The sequence below is a fragment of the Hesperophylax consimilis genome, chromosome 30 (genome assembly GCF_061612785.1).
Source record: "Hesperophylax consimilis isolate HC1 chromosome 30, BYU_Hcon_1.0, whole genome shotgun sequence".
Taxonomy (NCBI): Eukaryota; Metazoa; Arthropoda; class Insecta; order Trichoptera; family Limnephilidae; genus Hesperophylax; species Hesperophylax consimilis.
The window spans coordinates 7,689,129-7,710,200 of NC_142865.1; the positions used below are offsets into that span (position 1 = coordinate 7,689,129).

At 32.2% G+C, this 21,072-nt stretch overlaps 1 protein-coding gene across 1 annotated transcript in view; it reads left to right on the top strand.

The window, feature by feature from the left end:
- Positions 1-4,669: 4,669 nt before the first annotated feature.
- Positions 4,670-21,072, top strand: part of LOC149409594 (uncharacterized) — a 130,945-nt gene continuing 114,542 nt past the window's right edge. Inside the window, exon 1 of the mRNA XM_089649458.1 lies at positions 4,670-4,898. The gene's annotated coding sequence lies outside the window, so the exon portion shown is untranslated. The remainder of the gene's footprint in view (positions 4,899-21,072) is intronic.

Below are 21,072 nucleotides of genomic sequence, written 5' to 3' on the forward strand. Positions count from 1 at the left end.
TGTCGATAAAAATCAAAACGTTTTTAAGGCGAAGCTTAATGCTAAATCACTATTTTGATTAATCTTTATAACGATTTGGTGTATTTTATGAATACCAAAAAATATGTTTTAGATAAATTGAAGGTTTTCCTATCTTTTCGCTTGAGTAGAATACAAATAAAATAATAAATTAGTCAATAAAAAATATAAATGTAATCTACCAAAAAGTATATTTTATCCATAGAAATGAATGAACGCGTAAAGGAAATAACTTTAAAAAATACCGTATTATAGCTTAGATTGTCTGTGACAGTTTCACTTGATTAACTTTTTTGCTTTCTTATAAAATTATTTACAAAATGAATAAAAACCAGTTTTGTGCTTGAAATCGAACGTTTCTAGACTCCGTTTGTCAAACGATTTTAATGCCTATTACCTACAATATAAGGTTTACCAAGAGTATACACATTTTTGGCTTATAGCTTCCTCTTAAGCTCATTTATAATTTACTAAGAATTTTCTGAATTTATTTAAATTTACTTCTTAAATATTTATTTATTTATTATTTATTATGTGCATCTATATAAAAATGTTTACATATTTTTTTTTTTTACTTTGCCTGTCTCACTAGGAAATCCTGTGCCGAGACAGACTAGTTTACAAATATTTTATAATATTAAAGTATAGTACATTTTTCAATAAAGCAAAAATATTTGCCAAAAATTTTCAGGTTGGTAGGTAGTGGTAACAATAATGAGATAGAGGATTATATTTGGGTGAGGTGACTAATTATTGCACGACCTTTTTCGATGATCCATTGTTTGATAAGGATTTTGTATTTGTTAATATTATTATAAATTATAAATTGACACAATGGGTATTGTGTTCACACCTCTGTCAGTGACAGAGCCTTGAGTGCATTGACCGCTTTGGGATGATTTTGCACAAAAACGGCGCTATGGAAATCATCCAAACATTATTATTATTGCGGCGGCCAGCTTTTTCCAGGATCCCAGGATTTTTATATTCCTAGTTCGCCCCTTTGAAAAAAGGGAGAGGTAAAAATTTACTACTGATAAAAACCTCGTTCCTCCTTACTCTCAATGACTTCCGCCCTTGGGGTTAAAAATACAGTCGCGGCTCGTGATTACTTTGCCTAAATATATATTTGTAAAAAAATTGTTTTATATCCTGGAAATTATTATGCAGGGTCTAGCAAAACTTTCCCGACAGACACTTATTTAGCAAATGAATATATTTTTGAATTCATCTTTTTGAATCTCACTTTTGTTTTCGTGAATAAAAGAATGAATTAATGCTAATCTTTGAAGTGCAAATTAACCTGATTTCCGACATCCGATCAAGCTGAAACTCGTCAAATGTGCTCGTTGTAAATGACAATGCATTTTATCAAATATTGGTGGCAATCACGCATAGACAAGCGGAGATATACGGATTTCTCTGAAATTAGACGACATTACAGCGTTATTTTTTAATGATAAACTAATGTATATAAGACAAGGTTTTATGCATAGCATAAAGGAAAATAAATAATTATGCTATCCTTTGTGCTATGCATAAATCCTTGTCTTATAAACATTAGTTTATCATTAAAAAAATAATAATATTTGACAAGTCAAAAATATTACACCAATAAATGAAGATATAATATGTCTCGACGCCATCTAGTGAGAAATTTAGCACTAACAAAGCCTACAAAAATAAAGTTGGTTTTTTACAGGTGAAAAAATAAAATAAACAGTAATTGTTGATTGAGGTACTAATACATATTGAATCATTTGGTGGGTTGGAAATAAACCGACATAGCTCATATATTTCAGAGCACCTGAGCGGACATCAGAAGGCAAGGGTTCGATTCCCGTTGGCGGCATTTATTTTTACTCGGGAGATATTTTCAATTTGTATTGATATTTCAGTAGACTAATTATTACGTTCCTGCCCAATCGGGAATTGGCGCTTTGTTAGCGCGGTTGACTCCAGTATATGGGGAGGAAGGTACAATCCTCGTCAAATAAAAAAAATCTTTAAAATTTATTACTAGTCGAAAATTGAAAAAATAATGTGTATTTTGTAAAACGGATTTTTTTAATTAGGACACATAGGGGGTATTTCACTATGTCGGGCTAAATATCTGACTAGCTATTCGTTCGCTGGCTTTAAAGATCAGAATAACTTCGTTATTAAGCGGCGACCGTTTCACCATTGTTTCGAGCTTCCGGATAGATAACACTCGAAATAGTCTGGCAACATCGCAAAATGTTTGCAGTTACTCCATCTACTGCCACGGCTGTCTTGCGTCACAGTCCGCACACCGCGAAGTGTGCATTTTTTGGTTATGTTATGTTGATTATCAGGTCATTTTAGATAGATTCGTGTCGAATTAATACATTGTTTCTTATTTTGAACACCATCAAATAATTCAGGATGGATCATACAAGCATTCAAATTCATTCAACAAAATTCGACTCACTTCTCAGCTGTCAAACTCGGAATGTTTTGACGCCATCTTTGATTCAAGGAATAGCGCCTAACGTGAAGTTCGAGCACTGATTAGTCAAATCGAACTTTAACCCGAGCGTTAGCGTTATTCAGATATAGTGAAAATGAAAAAATGACTAATCCGCGGATTAGTGCTTAGTCAGAACATAATCAGAGATAGTGAAATACCCCCTAACTAAGACAGTGAACCTTCCGAAATTTCACTCATCTCTGAATCAAATTGTAGATTTGTATAAAAATTAAACAAGCGCTGCCCGCCCCAGATAATCTTTTTTATGGAAATAGTTAGATATACGCTTTTGATTCTGTATCATTCAAAAACTTAATTGCAAAATCTTTTGTTAATAATATTCACGTGCCGCTACTGTTTAGTGAATATATTAAACCAACTGTTGCACTTTATGGGGCTTCAGTTCACTTCGACACTGTTTCCTGTATTTTCTGCTCAAATGGAATGTTTTGAACGGTTAGTAGCTAAATGAACAAGTGCATCAGGTTCAAATCCTCTACTTGTTAAGTCCTCCATCATTGCGCAAGAAACATTTTCCCACTATGATAATGGTGGCATGAGATTTTCGAATAATGTCAGATTAATGAACTGTAAATTTACGAATGTGTTTTATCTCAAAAAATCTTACTGATTTCGTGTTTTAAGGCGAAGCTAAATGCTAAATCACTATTTTGATAATCTTTATAAGAGAATTGGTGTACATTATGAATGCCAAAAAATATGCTTTAGATAAATTGAAGGTTTTTTTTCTATCGTTTCGCTTGAGTAGAATACAAATAAAATAATAATTTACACAATAAAAAATATAAATGTAAACTACTAAAAAATATTTTTTCAATAGAAATGTATGAACGCTTAAAAGAAACAACTTTTTAAAAATACTGTATTGTAGCTAAGATTATCTGTGACAGTTTCACTTGATTAAATTTTTTGCTTTCTTATAAAATTATTTACAAAATAAATAAATACCAGTTTTGTGCTTGAAATCGAACGTTTCTAGAATCCGTTTGTCAAGCGATTTGAATGCCTATTACCTATAGGTATACCACGAATATACACATTTTTGGCTTGAAGCTTCCTCTTAAATTAACACAACTGAAAACGACTATTTATGTATCGTTGACGGTTGTGTAAAAGTTAAAACACGTTTTCTTATAATGCACAAAATAATAAAATTTAATTTGTCTATGAAACTACATATTATATTTACAGCATTAGTCGAAGTCATATCTGTGGCATCATCAAATTACATTCACTATTTTAATTAATTTACAATTATTAAATATGATTCCATTATGAGCTACTGAGCTTGAAAAAATCAATTTTACTGTCAATCAAAACAAGACACAACCAACTAGCTGAGGTCCCCGGCGTTCTCCGGGCTTTAAACAGAGTTTCTTCGAAATATAATGGAGACAGTGACCTTCCTCTTGTTTTGAATATCAAGTGTGCTAAATTTCATCAATCTCGATAAAACAAAAATCAAATCCATACCGGTCGCCCGCCACATACACTCTGCTTTATATGAATAGGTAGATGGAAAACGAAACAGCTGTCACACTTAAATCAGAAAAACATGATAGATTCTCGAATTATATTTTAATTGGAATTTTTATTTTCTTCCCTGTAACACGGTGTTGGTTGTGTTACACAGAGTAATTAACAACTTAATTGACAGTCCTGCCATCGTTGCCACTATTAAATTCCATGTGCCGGCTAGGAATACAAGACAAAATATAACATTCTTCTGCAATACATACACGACCAACTATCAGACACACTCACTGACCAATAGGATGCATGATCTGGGCAACAAGTATGGGGGTACTATTGTTATATTTATTAACTCCATTTATAGAACTAAGCATAATCTATACCAACACTTTGTTGAATCCTACAAATTAGAGTAGTACACTGCATCATGTATCAATAAAAATATGTAATTTTCAAAAAAATTTGTGCAGTTAAACTAGCTACCTAATAAATTAAATTAATTTAAACGGCGAACAGGACGACTCGATTCAAATTTCGAACTTGGAACGTCCGAACTGGTCCGAACGCGACGACAGCGCCACGCCTTGGCGGCAAATTCAAACTTATTCAGTTTAATTCTAGCGCTCGCCGCGAACGGTCGCATATTCTGCGATCTGCGACCAAAAATACTTCTGTCAAAATAAAGTATCGAATAACGAAAATAATAATAATATACATCCATACGAAACGAGCTTAATAAACAAAACAAATTAATTATTATAGCGAAAGAAATTAATAAATGATGTGAATTATATTTTTATATTCAAGGTGTGTTTTTAGTGTTTAAAAACTTTTCACAATATTTTCATTGAACATTGTGATTTTTGGATTTTCAATGTCAATTTATTGAACCTGGGTGAGTATTATTTTTTTATAAAATTATAATACATTCATGCAATTATACACACACTATAAGTAGTTACTTCATGTTGAATATCCGTCGTGGAACGCAGAGAGGATATAACGTTTTACACTCTATTTGTTTACAGCTTCAAAAATATCAACTTTTGAACAAATTATTGATTTCTTATACCGGTTAGTAGCCGAGTAGACAAATACTTCTGGTTCCTACCCAAGCGTTGTTCATCTGCTAGCTAAGTCCTCCATCATTGCACAAGCTACATTTTACACCTAAAATGATGGTAGTAGTACATTTTGAGAGTTTCAGATCTTTATTTATTTTAAAAATAGGAAACGGCATGTTGTGTTCGTTTTTTTAATATCATGAAAATGACAACTCTTTCGATATAAAAGACTTTTATAAATGCTTCAGCAGGCGAAATAGCTGACGCATGTTAAATAACTATTTATTTAAACATTTTAAGTTACTAATAATTTTAATACAATATATATGGTGATTTTAGTGATTTTGATTTTCTAAAAAAATAAGTAATATTATTTTAAAGATTATAATTTATTACATATTTACAATAACTTCACATAATTTAAAAATACGTATAGGCCTTACTGGGTGCTTCACTATTCAAAATTCAATAAAAAAGATTATATATAGTTACTGTTTAGGTTAGGTTAGGTTAGTTTAGGTTAGGTTAGGTTAGTTTCGGTTAGGTTAGGTTAGGTTAGGTTATGTTAGGTTAGGTTAGGTTATGTTATTATAGAATTAGGATCCGTCGGGCACAAGTTAAATACGTTAAAGCAACATACTGTCTAGAAATAGATTTTTCTGAGAAAATTTTGAAAATAACTTCCTGGTACAATATTTGTATTGTCTTTTAAAATTTTAAAGATACAAAAATAATTAATATGATAATAACTATTTTTTAAGCAGAGACGGTTTACACGTAGTTCCCGTGAACACTTAGGCCATAGGCCCATTGCGCTATCTCCCATTTTACCTCAATCCTTTAACAACAACCCAGTCCCTTTAATAAAGTTCACCAGGGTTGTCATTGGATATGTGGCTATGTCTTCTGGTTCTACTGTATGTCTCCCCAGGTATCTGAGCCTAGTTCCCACCAGGGCAGGACATTGGCACCATAGGCGAATTGGAGTCTCTTCATGCTCTTCACATTTCCTGCATCTATTGGTGTTTTCCACTCCCAATATCTACATGTGTCTCCTGAGATGGCAGTGTCCCGTTAGCAGTCCTACCAGTTTCTTCAGCGAGTTTCTGTCCATATCGAGGAGTTTCTTCACTAGTAACTAACAATCACGCTGTTTACCGCATCGGTAGGTAGAGAGGATACAAAGCCACACAACTATGTCTCGACACACAATCCTGGCTCTTGACCAGACTAAAATATTTGGTTCTCTTGATCGTGCAATATGTTTTTTAGCACGTCCCCGACTATTTCTACCATTAACTTTATGACTGTGTGTAAAAATTGTTTGTCTGAAGACTGGCAGAACCCTCATGCAGTAAACACGGAATTTATAATTCATTTCAACCATTTCGGCACTCTTGAGAAGAAGGAAGGCGAGGAAGTACCTGGCTCTTCAAATACGGCCACCAAAGTCAGCTAAAGCTATTTCAAGCAATGTTTCAATTCTTAATGTTGGCCTAACACCAGGACGATGACTAAGGACGGGGTGTTTCGGAGAATTTGAACAATTCATCAAATTTCAACGTCATTTTCAAGTTCTGTGAAAGACTTTTTCAAGTTCTGTTTTTATTTCAGTTTTGTCAACCAACTAGCCTACAATGATATAATAACAGAACTTGAATAGGACTTTCACAGAACCCGAAAATGAACGTTGAAATTTGATGAATTGTTCAATTTCTCCGAAACAACCCGTCCTAAGGCTAAGTTTTTTTACAGAATTTGAACAATTCGTCAATTTTAAACGTTCATTTTCTGGTCCTGTTAAAGTCCTATTCAAGTTCTGTTATTATATCACCATAGGCATTCGCAAATATACTATGTATTATTTTTAATTAACATAATAATGTGAAATAAATCAAATTCACTTGCACAAGCCGGGATTCGAACCCGCGACCTCCGGATCACTAGCTGGATAGCTAGGTAGGAATCAGTATTGTATAGGGTTTTCCAATAAGAGGTGTTATTTTGAATAGCCCGCTATTTCGGTAGATGTTACTTTTAAAGCTGTCATATTTAATTTATATACATAATAAAATAAAATAAGTAATAAGAAAGTGATAATTGATAAGAAGTGATATGTAGTTTATGGCAAATGTGTCTTTATGTTTATAAAATAAATAAAAATTTAATTTATATACATAATAAAATAACACCTCTTATTGGAAAACCCTATACTAGTTAGAAATTTTTGCATATTTATTTGTATATACAGAGAATGAAGGAATATACATGATTTACTTAATAATAATATTTGGATGATTTGTATAGCGCCGTTTTAGTGCAAAATCACGTCAAGGGCGCTGTACAAATATATAATACATTTCTACAATGATCTACATTACTACAACTATATGTGGAGATAATATACAGTACAATACTTACCTGGTAGGTCACTTGAGACCAAAGCCAGTTATTTACGAAATTTTCGTCTCCAATATTTTTTTAATCTATTTTCAACTAAAAATACAAACATAACTAGGTATTTCACAGTTAGAGTCGAATCAGGGGATTGATCAGTTACTTGGCTGAGTTAAAAGTGATGAAATGTGGTAAAAAATTGTTATTGAAAAAAAAATTCAGAAATCAAAATAGTGCTAAATCACTATTTTGATTAATCTTTATAACGAATTGGTGTACATTATGAATACTAAAAAATATGTTTTAGATAAATTAAAGGTTTTTCTATCGTTTCGCTTGTGTAGAATGCAAATAAAATAATAATTTACACAATAAAAAATATAAATGTAAACTACTAAGAAATATATTTTTTTTCAATAGAAATGTATGTACGCGTAAAGTAAACAACTTTTAAAAATACAGTATTATAGCTAAGATTATTTGTGACAGTTTCACTTGATTAACTTTTTTGCTTTCTTATAAAATTATTTACAAAATAAATAAAAACCAGTTTTGTGCTTGAAATCGAACGATTCTAGAATCTGCCTAATGCCTATTACCTACAATATAAGGTATACCATTAATATACACAATTTTGGCTTGTAGCTTCCCCTTATCACGCTGTATCGATTCAGAATACTAGGTTTAATTCTGTCATACGTATTTGAAGAAATCATCGCATCATAATTATTTTTGTTCGTCGCCAGACATCGACCACGACCTCCATTAAAGAAATACGTGGCGCCATCAAATACGCCAGAAATACGCAATTAGATCACACATATATTATAATACTATCATCGTCAGAATTAGGGATTGCAAATCCGGAGCTATTTCGGAAATTCCTGATGTTCGTATTTTGTGAAACTCGGAATTTATAATCCCCAATTTATTGAATAACCAATACCTCTGCTATATGTCACCTTTTTAACATTAATCCTACACAGAAAGTCTGAGTAAAATAATTTCCATCAGGGCTTATGTCATCTATGGGGACGCTGTGTGGAGGGTATTTTTTAAGGAGAGGAACAGAACCCGGGCACCCCTGCTCAATCACCAAACGTATACAATCACCTGAGGTGACTTGGTAACCGGATAAATCATCAAAATGATAATTCATCAGATCTTTAAAAAGTTATATAAAGTCATGGAAAGTGATGAAACAGAAAAAAAAATTATAAATGGGGTTATGTAGGTTAGGTTAGGTTAGGTTTAAATTTTTTTTTTTCATCGTTTCTAATGACTTTATATCACTTTTTAAATGTGTGTTGAATTGTCAATGTGTTGAGTTATCATGGAACCGTTAAAAAAACTGTTTTTCTGACTAAGTAATTCGCACACTTCCTGTAGACAACTTTCTTACTAATAGATGTCTTTTAAATTTTACACTTCTTATAATTAACCGCGCACGGTAAATGATTGTTTATCAGTTGTGTAAAATTTAAACGCGGTTATTAGTAAGGGAGCCATTAGTTACCGTTTTTCGGTGGATGGAGTGACATCATTTACGTAAACAATCTCACGTTGCTACCGACAGGTCTGTTTTCAATCAATTTAATAACGTCCACATGTCGGACACGTGTTCTTCAAAGCTGTGAGATTTTTATAGAGAACTTCAAACCAAGTTTTTTAACCGTACGAAATGATATTGCAGGATAGAGAATTGAAGTAAAAAAATGTATGATATTACTATTAATATATCATGGAGTTCATAAATCGTTAATTAATATCTTCCTGATGTATGTTTTTATGCGATTTTCCATTACTATATTCAGTTAAATCAATAACTTTACAATATTGATTCGAAACACGTAACTACCGATTTTCTGAGGACAGTCGCGCTGTTGATAGCTAAACCGATATTTATAATGCAATAAATTAGAAATCATACGCTGGCAACACTGGAGGCATTTTTTATGTATCTTTTACGTAACTGTTTGAAATAGACCGGTCGGTGGCTGAGTTGACATCGTGTTTAGGTCTCACCCAGGCGTAGTGTGTTCAATTTATCGGCTGGCTAAGTCCTCCATCACAACACACGCAATATTTTCCGCTTACTGTGGTGATAGTAGGAGATTTTCAAATGTTGTTAGGTTATTTGTAACCCGGAAATGTTTGTCTTTCTTCTTAAGGCGATGCACTACGTAGTAATTTAAAATCAAGTGTTTTTGGTTTGAAAATTTGGTCGCCTAGAAATGTTTCAGATGCTTTAATTAAATACTGCGAGTAGAATACATCCTGGACTTTGAAAAAATCGAGTATTTTTTAGATAATTTCTTTTATAAGCCCAGAAAAAAATAATGTATAGGTCCTATGAAAACTGCTTTAATGTCCAAAATCTCCTACTTAAAAACCCATTTTCGGTTATGGTTTTATTGTATAATGTTGCAAATTAAGTTATTTATAAAATTATCAAAAAACATTTAAATATTTGTGCCTGAACATCCACAAAATAAAATAAAAGGCCCTTTTTTCCCAATGTTTTTTTGTCTTGCATAAATCGAAACAGGTGGATGGTGTTAAGCGGGAATTTAAGCCTTATCGCCATCTACGTAAGGTGTGTTATCGATAGCGGCTCGAATCAAAATATTACACGACGAAGTGCATCGCCTTAAGAAGAAAAAATATGGCAATGACGAATTTTTATTTTATTTTATTTGGTTTTACGCCCAGCTGGACTTTTACGTGGATTTTAAAAACAAAATATATCTAGTGAGCTATCGAAAATTATACAAAAAATATTTAAAGCATTATATAACAGTAAACTGATAAACTGAATATAAAACAATATTAGTAAAAAATGTAACAGTAACATAAAATAATTTAGAAACTAGAACAATGCTACAATATATAAGAAAAAGCACTAAAACTACATTACCAACGCTACTATAATTTGTAGGATTCAGCAAAGTGCTGGTATAGATTACACTTAATTCTATAAATGGATTCAATAAATATATCAATATACTAATAATAACTATATATTTGCCTTCGCCATGTGCTTATTAACAGTAAAAAGTAAATTAATTACTTCTTTAAAGGTCTTTAGTCGTAAGTCATAAAAAAACAGTTCAACACACCTTCAATGGTTGATATAAAATCATTAAAAATGATGAAACAAAAACTATTTAGCCTAGTTTTTGTTTCATCACTTTTCATAACTATATAACACTTATTAAGAGCCGTGAATTGAAATAATAATAATTATTATACATCTCTACAGGAGGTGAAAAGGAGAACTACCAAAAGAATGCACTATTTTATAAAAATTGTAAATTTATTTATTTATTTCATTCAAAAAACAGTTTTTACATAAAAAGCATGCTCTGCACATCTCACTAGGGCATTCCTGTATCAAGATGTGTAGCTTTACAATAATATCATTTAAAAAAATACACATATGTAAATTTAAAATAATAACAACATTAAATTAAATTTAAACCAAAAAAGAAAAGTTTATGGCACGGACGTTTCGAGACCGGTAGACAAATAAATAAATACATAGATTTTTTTGATTCACACTATGTAAACTAGCGATAGCTTATCCTAGACTATCCCAATTTCGACTGCGTAGCTTAGTTTGTCGATCTCAACATTCATTTATCAATTTTGCTTATGTTTTAACTGACCAGTTTCACCTGCTACAGGCATCTTCAGACCGGTATACACAGACTTTTAATTCACAGTTAAGAAGTTTTAGTCTGAAATAATCTAGAATCTGCTTTCAGTTCGTTATAATACGTGCGGTTTCCAAAATAGCGATGTCTGTATTGGTGATATATTAAGTCAGCGTATATATGCACATGTATTATATATGTATGCTGCTCGTATGTGGGCCAAACATATATAAATAGACAGTCAAATGTAATACATACACAGTCCTTTCGTATGTCCAGCGTTTTCCGTTCGTACGGTCGCGAAAATTCCATCGGCCAAATGTCACATTTTCTGGGAAACTCGCAAGAATAACTTAATACATAATATTATACGGACCATTGATAGGTACATGTAGAATTTGCAATTTGGGAAGTGCGTATGGGTTACCCCGCCCTCCGGAACCACTTTTTAATTACTAATTCCTCTGGTTCGCTAATTTTGATAACGTGTTCGGCGGAAGCGTCTGTCCGCCAACTGCGTGGCAGGCCGGATCGGGAGAAAACTGGATGAGGGAGACCTTTTGACCTCACCAGCAGGACTCTTTCGAATCATTGTCTTAGGGATGGATTAATATGTCCGTGACTCCTGGACAATCTGACCTCCAGATTCCTATAAACATCTCGTACATTTTTCCTTTCCAAAACTTCCCTTCCTTCCTTAAAAGACGCTCCACACAGCATCCCCAAAGATGACATAGGCCCTGAGGGAGAATTATTTTGTTCAGGGCCTCCTGTGTGGAGCTAATATTAAAAAAAGATACTCTCAGTATCGCCCTAGTGAAAGACCACCATTCTAAATCGAAACGTTGCTTCAAATATCTTTGGAGTGTCTTGAAATGTGACAATCTGAATAGCCAGGCACCTCTCCAATTTTCTCTTCCCCTTATCTTCTCCATCTCCTTTCATTCTACTGTAAAACACAAACATGTATGCAAATTAGGGATGTCATAGTCAGACTGGCTCCAGACGGTTGGTGGAAGTTGGGACTCTTGTACGATATTCACATAAAAAGGCTAGCACGCAAAACTTGACGGACACGATCAGAATACCCGTTCACAGTAGTAGTTGATGTTGGCTTTGAGAGAATGAGTCGTTTCTTCGACTAGTTTTTGTGTAAGTCGCCTTGCATGCTTAATAATTCGCGCCTCTTCAAGACCTGCAATAATAACAACACTTTCTAATCTGGTGGCATTATAGTTCCCCTGTCTTTTAACTGAACATTCTAGGGCTCTCTTGTGAGGTGTCACATAAAAAACAGATTGTATCATGGTATAAACGGTGATACTTTCAGTATCACCCTGTTTTATCACTAATAAATCCTAAGTCTGGATGTTTATAACACCTTCAAAACACGTTCCAAAAATAGCATACAAATTTAAGCTTCGGATAGCAGATAAATTCAATGTTTATCAAAACAGAATGCGCTGTAAAATATTCCCAAAATATCAACGCTTTTGTTTACTGTTACGAAGCTTACATCTCGCTCAAAATCTACGCTATGCACTGAATTTAGTATCTACAGAAATGTACATGAATGTACTTACGGAACTATAGCTACAGAAAATAAAAATTATCGTTTTCAAGGACAGAAAAATATAATTCAAGGATTTGCCAAACAACTTTAAATGTAGCCGGGTAAACTATCGAATGACTATTGACATACAACAATTAAGACAAACCTGCCATCGTTAAAAAGGTGTGGGGAGCCAAAAATTTAACGATAAGTAGCTACCTCACGCAATTATTGCTAACGCCCTCAGGCTATGGTAAATTCAGGTGGTCAGATTATTTCAGCTTTACAATAAAAACAAATTATCGAAGAAAGCAAACACTTAGTGTCTTGACATTATATAAATGAAATAAAAAAATACTTGTATTGTTTTAAACCACATATTTTGACCCCAACTACTTCAACTATTCAAATAACTTTCTTAACACTCCTGATGGCAATAATAAGAAAAATGGTAAAGAAACGCGTACGGGAAAAAAAACATCAAAATATATATATAGAAAACAAAGCATAAATATTCATTTTTTGCAATTGCGAAGACGACAATGACGGTCTCAACCGTAATAAGTAAAATGACAGGTGGCAGAGAGGTGAGCAATGGTGCGTGGATAACGGAGGGTCGGGGGTCGATCCCTGGATAGTGATAAAATTCAAGGCACACCTGTGGGTCCACACTTATATGTTACTTCGCTATATTGGGTTTACCTGAATGTCGGGTTGGTTAAATAACGGTTGCAGGTTATCAGGCAAGGGGGATCGTAATTTTTTTTCAACGACGCCAAAGAGTCGACCTAATAGCTTTAATTTGTCCATCGCCAGTATAAGATTACTACAACGCCAATAGTGTTTTTGGTGAGGCTAAAAAGAGCAGAGAGGGGAAGAATACAAGGAAATAATGGTCAAAAAATACCTGGCTGTTCAGATCTGATCAGAATGATGGTCTTTAACCAGGGCAATACTTTTAATACCCGACTTTGCCCGAGTTTTAACACTTTTGTTTCATATGAAACATTTGGAAACGGGGATCTATTTCATCACTTCCTATTTATTTTATACTTTAATCCATATTTAAAGCCCCGTAGCTCGTGATGGAACAGATTTTTCTAAGCCTGAAGAAATTGTGTTGATACAGAAGTTCCAGATATTAGAATCCTGCTGTGCAAATTTCATTACATTGTGGCTCACCATTTGAAAGTTTTTCAACATTAGATACTCTTACTAGTCAGATTTGGTCACCAAACACGGCCAAAGCCATTTCAAGCAAGGTTTCAATCCTGAATGGTGGTCTTACACCAGGGCGATACTGAGAGTATCTTTCACTCTGGAACGTGCCGCAGTATACTATATATTATTTTTAAATGAAGTCATTTCGAAATGACACAAATTCATCAAATAAAACTTACTTGCACACGCTGGGATTTGAACTCGCGACCTTCGGTTTGCTAGTCAAGAGACTTGCCCCTCGACCACGGAGGGCGTCTGTCCCGGCTTAAAGTTCAGAAATACTTATGATTAAGACAAAGCTTAATGCTAAATCACTATTTTGATTAATCTTTATAACGAATTGGTGCACATTATGAATACCAAAAAATATGCTTTAGATAAATTGAAGGTTTTCCTATCGCTTTCCTTGAGTAGAATACAAACATAATTAATAGGTTACTCAGTAAAAAATATAAATTAAACTACTAAAAAATATATTTTATCAATAGAAGTGTATGATCGCGTAAAGGCTACAACTTTTTAAAAATACAGTATTATAGCTAAGATTATCTGTGACAGTTTCCCTTGATTAACTTTTTTGTTTTATTATAAAATTATTTACAAAATAATTAAAACCCACTTTTTTGCTTGAAATCGAACATTTCTAGACTCCGTTTGTTAAGCGATTTTAATGCCTATTACCTAAATTCGTGACAATATAAGGCATACCAAGAATATACACATTTTTGGCTTGTAGCTTCCTCTCAAGTTTTTTTTCCCTTTATATCTTCTCTTGTTATATGCTCTGACAGTTGTCAGTTTGACGATGTCAGGACGAAATTACATGGGATTGAATTACACGTACTGATATTTATCTTCCTCAGAATTACACTAGGAGATTATTGTGCCTACTAATTACACCTACTGGAATTATCGGTTACCATATAAATTAATATGAGCAAAAAAAAATTATGTTAGGTTAGGTTTATTTGATGCGTGTAATTCCAGTAGGTGTAATTTCAGATCCCGCAATCCGAGTGATCAAGTGAAATATATAGACATATTTCACTTGATCACTCGTTTTAAGCTCTCAAATAAATGTTATTTTTTAAGATTTATACATTTGCTTGAGTTAAAAAAATAGTTAAATGAAATTCGAATAGCATGCTCCGAAAATCATAAAAAATTCTGTATCTTTCATTCTGTTATTTAACATCTTATAAATGTGAAAAAATCACAATGTTTCTTTAAATGCTGATTAAGATATTTGTTGGGAGATTTTTACTCCATTTTATATAATAAGTCACGCTTTACTAAATAATTTCGCTTACGCCTGTTAATTATATATATTTTTTTACATAAATGAGAAATATCACAAGAGATGCTTCGTGGGCGCGTTTCGTGTTACAAATATTTGCCAAATCGAGGAATAAATTTCCAATACAAATCCGTGTTTACGAAATTCAAATCGGATAAAAATTTACGATGTCATGCGAGTGTAAGTGACACAGAGCGCTGGGCTAGTGGGCTAAATGAAACATTTGTTTTTATTCAAATTTCTATGGAAAGCGCTTCTAGTTTTCTTATTGTTTTATATTGGAGCGCTCCTTCTAACATTGGTATTTACACATTTATTTGGTTTTTACATATTTTCTTAACGAACCATCTTCTTCTTCTTTTTGAACGATACAGGGGCTAAAATAGGAGTGGTTCTTTACTTGTTTTGTTTCGTCCATATGTAATTCCGTCCTTGTGTAATTTTGGCACGTGAAATTCAAGATTACACGTGTATTATATGTGTAATATTGTTACGTAAAATAAACGCTTCTGTAATTATTATTGGTACTTGACATTCATCCTGTGTAATTATTGGTGCATGAAATTTACTTCTGTGTTATTATTGGTACCTGAAATTCACGCCTATGTTAGTATAGGTACGTGACATTCAGCCTGTGTAATTATTGGTGCGTGATATTCACCTCAATGTAGTTATTGGTACATTAAAATCTCGCTTGTGTAATTAGTAGTACGTAAAACTCACTCCTGTGTAATTATTAGTACGTGAAATTCAAGCCTGTGAAACGATTGGCTCGTGAAATTCAAGCCTGTGTAATTATTGATACCCGAAGTTCACGCTTGTGTTAGTTCAGGTACATGACATTCATCCTTTGTAATTATTGGTACGTGAAATTTACGCCTGTGTTATTATTGGTACCTGGTATAGGTATAGGTATGTGACATATACCCTGTGTAAGTATTGGTGATTGAAATTCACGACTGTGTAGTTATTGGTAGTTGAAACTCTCGCTTTTGTAATTATTGGTAGGTAAAATTATTTATTAGTTATTGGTACAAGAAATTCACAACTATGTAATTATTGGTACGTGAGATTCGTGTCTGTGAATTATTGGTACGTGAAATTACGCCGTTATAATTATTTCGTTCTAAAACTCTATTTAACAAGGAGTAGATACATACGTATATCTGTGTCCCATCCCTGCCAATGACATATCCAAACCTTTAACGACCTGATATATAAAAGAGTAATCAAAAATAGTTTACACTAGCTTAAACACTATCACAGTATAATGACGCGGCTTGATGCTAAACTAGTAACAAACAATAAACATCATATAAATATACACGGTATCTGGTAACTCGTTGTACAAGCGGGAAACTGGTGAATCTATATCACACTTTTCGTTATGAGCATTTCAATTTTTTTTAACCTTAATCTTCGGAAACGAAAGGGTCAACAAACACTTTTGGAGTCCGGTCTATTAGCATTGTCGCATTTTAAAAGACATTAAACAGCTAATATTAAAGGTAAAAGTAAAAAAATTCATAAACAGCTCATTCATAGATGGCGCTAATTTAATTATAAACTAATATAAAACACGCATCACTCACAAACACGCAAGATTATATTTTAAATGTATTATTTTCTCTTTAAATGAATTATGTAGATTATAAAATGAAGGCCTCAGTACGGGTAAGCCACCCAGTGGGGCCAACATTACTGGATAACTCTGAAATGTAAAAAAATATTGTACCGACATTAAAAAAATATACATATGATTCAATTGTTTTGTCCCTATAAAAACTCAATTTTTTCAAGAGAGCTTAAAAATATAATATTCGATTGTATCACTGACTAAATGTAAACTCTTCATTGAACAAAATCCAAGTAATTGTTCTTCCACACCCAAACTTTTTAATATATCTCTTTCTAGTGGAATTTTTCCTTAGAAGTGCAAAATTGTTACTTGACTCCAATTTTCAGAATGACAAAAGTGATGTTTGTAATTACAGACTAATATGTATTCAATCCACCATACCTGAACTCTATGAAAGCCTTATACTGGAAAAAATGATTATACAAATAAAACCTGTAATATCACCTTACCAGTTTGGATGTATGTCAGGTAGAAGTACTCTTTCCCATTTAAGTATTTATGAAAATTATATAACTTATGCTTTAAAAAAAATACAAGTGAACTCTGTTTATACTGATTTTATAAAAACCTTTGATACAGTTTCCCATAAAATTCTCATTTAAAAACTAGAAAAGCTTGGTTTACGGGGCAACATATTAGCTTGGTTTAAGAACTATCATACTTTTAGACAACAAATTGTTAAAATAAAATCCTCCCAGTCAGAAAAAATCAATACAACAAGTAGAGTCCCACAGGGTTCACACCTTGGTCCAATATTGTTTATAAATTATATTGCAAATATATTTCATGGCGTATTTATTTTACTTTTTAATGAATATGTTTAAATTGTCTGACAGAAGGATTTTCACTGACTTTGTAATTCTTTATAAAATGATGCATTCCATTTCCAATACTAGAAGTCCGGATTTATTTCAGTGCAGAAATTCTAGTACTAACTACCATATGTATTCCTCATTGCCCAAAATACTTATGGACAGAAATAATTATACCGAGTCAGTGGACATCTTAAATTTATCACTTAAAAAATTTATTTTATTTATTTATTCATTATCGACAGTTTACATTTAATCAGTTTGTACATAAGTATTATATGGTAAAATAAAACCAATTATAGATTTCCTCTTTGTGACTTTAACTGAGACAGCATAATATGGAATAAGTTATTTAAATAAATTATACAAAACAAAGATTATATAAAACGAAAAATTTACAAAACAATACATTTATAGCCATGGAGAGAGGTTGTAGGTATAAATCAAATCATAATAGAGATGTAAACAGTAGAGACATAAACATTATTAATAAACCATCAGAGAAATATTATTTTATGGACCTCTTGTATTTGGTAAGTTTGGAACTGAAAATATCAACCTTGGATAATACGCTATTGTAATTATTGCATAGTCTGTTCAGGCAAGAATTCTGCTTAGAGTTCGTTTTGCTTTGATCAACCCTGAACAGGACACAAGAGCGTGTTGAACGCGCAGGTACATTGAATGGAATCTTGTTTAATGTACCTGCGCGTTCAACACCCTCTTATGTACAAATGTAAAAATACAAACGATTGTTGTTGAGTTTTGTATTTCGAATTCGTATACTTACGTAAAAATAATTTTTTAAAAAAATGTTTAAAAAATGGTGAAAAATTCCGTACTGGCTGAGAGTGGTGATTTTGGATTACCCATATCGTAGCTTCTGTCATAAATCACCTTAAGAGCTCCACATTCGGTATAATCCATATATGTATCTATTATGTACTTTACTTATTTGATTGAATATAATCGTAAAGCTGCTCATCTCGATACAGGAATTCCCTAGTGAGATGAGCAGCAGATAAAAAAAAACATACATATATATCAACCCAAATGTTATTCCCATTTGTACTTCAAGTTTCCGGATAATGTGTATAGATACATAGTTAATATAGCTATCCTCCAACAATTCGGTTCATTAAAACGGTTTATAGTGCATTTAATCTGTAACTTGTTAGTTTTACAAACAGTTGCTTGAGATGACCGAAATGAAATCGTAAAAACGACATTAAAGATGAACTAAATTTATCAAAGAGCTATGGAAATGAAAGCAGCGGTTAAATCTAGACTGTCGCTGAACTTTGGTTGAAAAGAATGGCTATGGGTAGATAATTAACTAACTAGTAGTTATGTGAACAGTTAGTAGACCTCAGGTCCAAAAAGTATGTTAGTAATATTCTCTTATTCGATAAATCAAAACCAAATTTTTCTCTGAAATCATAAAGACATTTTAATTTTTTTTTTTAAAGGAAAGACAAACATTCCCATGTTACGGATAACCTGACAATATTTGAAAATCTCCTACTACCACCACAGTAGTTGTGATGGAGAAGATTTTTTTGTTTAAATATAATTTTTTTTTTAAATATTTTTTTATATTTTGTTACATTTGTTGAAAAGAATGTGACCTTACTGGGGTACCCCGTTCTAAGCTCGCAATTTACATAGTAATTTATGTGTAGAATTTTAAATTTTGTCAACCTTATTTACGTAAATTTTTGTAAACGTTCAAAATATACAAGATATAAATTATAAAGCGAAATAATAGAAGAAAAACATTATACAAGAAAAATGTATATTGGAAAAACATACAATAGAAAAATGTATAGTGGAAAAATATAACATTATACATGAAATTGTATAGTGGAAAAACATACCCAAGAAAAATATAACTATATAAAATAAAAATGTATAGTGGAAAAACATACAGAAGAAATACATAACATTATACAAGAAAAATGTACAGTGGAAAAAAATACTGAGAAAAACATAACATTATACAAGAAAAATGAACAGTGGAAAAACATACAGAAAAAAAAACATTACATTATACCAGAAAAATGTATAGTGGAAAAAACATAGAGAAGAAAAACATATCATTGTACAAGAAAAATGTATACTCGAAAAACATTAATCTTTTATTTTTGTTAGATTGCAACATTTCTTTAATGATAATTGAACACTCTACGCCTGGGTGGGACCCAAACATGATGTCAACTCAGCCACCGACCTGTCTTCAAGATATGTTCTTTTAAATACCTACTTAATTAATTATAAAAAATGTATTTTAATGATCTTGTTTTACATACAACAATTCAAATGAAAACACGCTCAAAATTCTGTACTAGGACTTATCTGCAAAATTTACAAATTCCCTATTTTGCACTGTACCCTTAAATTTGTTTAAATCAAATTAATCTTACAAAGTACTTAATCCAAAACAATTCTTTTTTCAATTGTTCGTCTATTCTTTTCATTTTTTGTCTTTTCTAACTTTAATTATTTACGTTCTTCCTAACCTGTAACCTTTTAAAAATTGCAAATGGAACTTAACTGGTTTATTTTATACTCGACATCTTTAATGCAAAATTAATTCACATGAATAACTAGAGGATTTCTAAATATACTCAAAAAATAAATAAAAAATTCCAGTTATTTTATTTTTTGACCGAGACCGATTTTAGCTTATTTTAACCAATTTCAGACTGATGCAATTATTCCTTAAACCATAGTTCCCGTAAACCATAGAGCACAACATTTATAAAACATCTAAGTACATGAACACTGCACAAGACAACATAATAAACTATACACACATTCAGCAAAGACTGAAAGTGGTAAAAAAAACATAGACCACGAGGGTGTACACATATACAATCTACTTCACAATAGCTTGATATCAGTAAATGGAATGAATGTATTTAAGAAAAAAGTGTTGGCTCTAAAGATCAGCGAGGAAAATTAAAATGTACTTATGTAAGTTAGGTAGTAAGCAAGAAAATTTAGATTTTTATTTACTATATATATTTTTATTTACAATTATTTAAGGCAATTTTAAAACAGAAATATCAGAAAAAGATACGGTCACATCTGGGATTTAAACCCAGATCCTTGGCCTTGTCGTGGCGATGCTCCACCAACTGCGCTAACGGGAGTCATATTTATCTTTCGATACAAATATAATTTTTAATGACATGTATGCAAAGAAATACCTAATATCGAAGACAAAATCTTTTCCATTGCATATTGCACGCCCAAAGCGCATGAGAAATAGTTATTATATTGAATGGCATTCCGTAAATGTATACTTTGAAATATTTCATTTGTATTTTTATCTTCAGAGTGGTAGATATTCTTAATATTGCTCAGGTGTAAGAGGGGCCAGCCTTGTGAAGGTGCAATTGGAGCAGTCCGGTGCCGGCAAGGAACCA